The sequence below is a fragment of the Nilaparvata lugens genome, chromosome 12 (assembly GCF_014356525.2).
Source record: "Nilaparvata lugens isolate BPH chromosome 12, ASM1435652v1, whole genome shotgun sequence".
In the NCBI taxonomy this organism is placed as follows: Eukaryota; Metazoa; Arthropoda; class Insecta; order Hemiptera; family Delphacidae; genus Nilaparvata; species Nilaparvata lugens.
In genome coordinates this window covers 34919869-34922597 of record NC_052515.1, presented here as the reverse complement: position 1 = coordinate 34922597, position 2729 = coordinate 34919869, and the positions used below count along the sequence as shown (strand labels likewise).

General features: G+C 33.2%; 1 protein-coding gene across 1 annotated transcript in view; it reads right to left on the bottom strand.

Moving 5' to 3' along the window:
- LOC120353769 (basic proline-rich protein-like) overlaps window positions 1-2431 on the bottom strand; it is a 4616-nt gene extending 2185 nt beyond the window's left edge. Inside the window, exon 1 of the mRNA XM_039438573.1 lies at window positions 2208-2431. The gene's annotated coding sequence lies outside the window, so the exon portion shown is untranslated. The remainder of the gene's footprint in view (window positions 1-2207) is intronic.
- Window positions 2432-2729: the final 298 nt, after the last annotated feature.

Genomic DNA, 2729 nt, shown 5'->3' with positions numbered 1-2729 from the left:
TAACAGGCTTTTACGCAATAGGCTCATTAGTGAATGTAATTTCCATTTCATTTGATGATCTTCAGAGTATAGAATCACATATTGAAAACATTCGGTATTTGAGTTCAGTTGAGGAGGAACCAGAAAGTCCAGGAAACTTAGTTCGTGACCCAAATTTGCTTGAAAGGAAATAAGCTGGTGTCAAAAAACAGTACTGATAGCTCATGAACTGAATGGATGTATATAAATTAATCAGTAGTCTTGGATTTAATTTTGTACCAAAGTACATTGACCTCATGGAATAATATCACGTAAATCAATAATCTCCCAGTTTTATGAAGCTCTTTAGAAAGGAAAAGAAATGTTTATATTTTAATCTTCAATGTTGGTGCAATCAATGGAGTTCAGATCTTGAGTATTCAGAGCAGTCAATCAATCGAAGTGTAATAAATAAATTCATGTTTTTTATAAGCTATTCTATTCAGCGAATGAAACGTATGTAGGATAAATTCAATACCTACTACATTATCAGCGTAAAGGTAATCAAATTTTCAACATGATAGTGGGCAATTCAAGCTCCCTTTCCATGTTACAATATAGGAGGAGTTGGTTCAGTAATAAAGTTTATTAGTCCAGTCACTATATACATTGGTGCATGCAATTTATATTGTAGTTCTGATTTTTCAATATATTATTTGGGTACATAAGAGAAGTCCAGAACCAATTTCTTCATGCAAAATTTTCTTGTGCTAGATACAGAGTGGCCCAAAAACCTCGTATTTTCGGCTCATTTTCGAGTTTTCAGCAGCTATTTCTGCCAAATCTCGTTATCGGACAGAAAAATTTGCTCTCGCCTTTTTTTCAGATCATAAAATTCTTAATAAAATGAGATCATTCGGAACTCTCTATCTTCAATATATACTGAGTTATGATTTTTCAAAAATGAGTGAAATTTGAAGGAAAAATCAATTTTGATGAATTTTAGTTTTTGATCAACAATATCTTCCGATCGTTAAAATTTAGATGTATAATTCAAAATCCCTCTGGGCGTATTTTTGTGCTCTACAATCTGAGATCAGGGAGAGCGCTCTATCTCAAATAGATTTCCAGGTACACCTGACAACAATGCTCCTTGTATTGTGAAAAACACCTAATTTTCAGCTTCAACCATCATCACCAACTACATTGTCCTCACATTGATATTTCGCACAATGACATAAGTTCATGAGATCATGTTCTATGAGAATCACCAGCTAGATGCACTTCATTTCAGTATTTCCTAGTGGAGAGGCGCGCTTAAGGACACTTCAAGGATCAAAATTTCAAACACCTATAACTTTTGACACAATGCTCAGATTTCATCGTACTACACTTCATTCTTCTCGGCTCGTAATGATTATTCTGAATATATGATTATCGATACTGAATAATTGAGAAATAACAAGTTCAATTTGTTTTGCAGGTCACCTTCTTGAAATCATCTCAAGCGTTTTTGACTCAGACTAAGAAGTTCAAGGATATAATTTGTTCGAGATGAAAGTGAAGATTGAACTGAGATCGTGACCACAAGGTAAGACTATTATTGTTCATTGAGTTACAGAATAACTACTTAATTATTAGCGGTTGAGCATAGTACTAAATAGTCTTGAATCTGCGATATTAGTCAAGAAATGGTACAGTGATAAGATACATTTGTAGTATAAGTCATCAAATAATATTTCTCTTCACTGGGATGCAAATTTATCCGATATCAAATGAAGCAATCTTTTTCAAAATATTTAAATTGTTTCTTTGTCAAACATTGAAAAATGTAATATGAAATCGACTATATTCGAAGTGTTAAATAGTGTGAGAAGAGACACAACATCATAGAATTCATATTATTGATATTGAATGCAATTACGAGTAACTTATCTAAATTGACAGAGTGCATCTATACCTAAGAAGCCTCACAGCTCTACTAATATGGCGAGATGGATTCAGGTCTCTATCTCTAATCACATCTCTACCTCCAATCTAATCGAGGCTTCATCAATCGAAACACACATTATAATAGCTTTTTATTCAGATTGGACCATTCATTTTACACAAAAAATGCAATAATGAATAAATGTTTTTTTTTATCAGCGAATATGAAGCAACAAAAAATCTGGGAATTCAAAACAATGAAACTTATGATGAATAATTCAAGTAATAGATGTTTTAAAAGATATAACACCCTCACTTACCTTGTATGAAGGTCACAACTCAACTATACACAAGTGTAATTACGTCCAAAACACTATGAAAATATGCCACTTGTCATAATTGTAACATTCAACTAAAAATATCCAACATGGATTACCTATTCACTCTAAGAACAAACTTGAATTCTACATTATTATCTAGATATTGACAACTATTCACATACTGCAAACCATTTATGAAGAGTGAAATAAATTAATGAAGCAGCTCTGAACGTTCTGGGATGAACTATGACAACTTACCCATTGTTTAACGGTTATATAGTGGTGTTTTGTCGCAAGTAAAACGTCTCTCTAATCGTCAGTTACCCAAGGAAACGTCAGCTAATAGTCAGTTACTCAAATATTGCACCCGTCTGGTGCAGATTAACGTTTAAGACGCGGCGTTACGTAATATTGTCGAGCGACAGAGTTGCGTTACGGAATAATATTAAGGTTGCAATGATTTGAGGAAAGATGTGATTGAATTCACTTCAAATTGTCATCATTGGATGGATTGGATGCAGT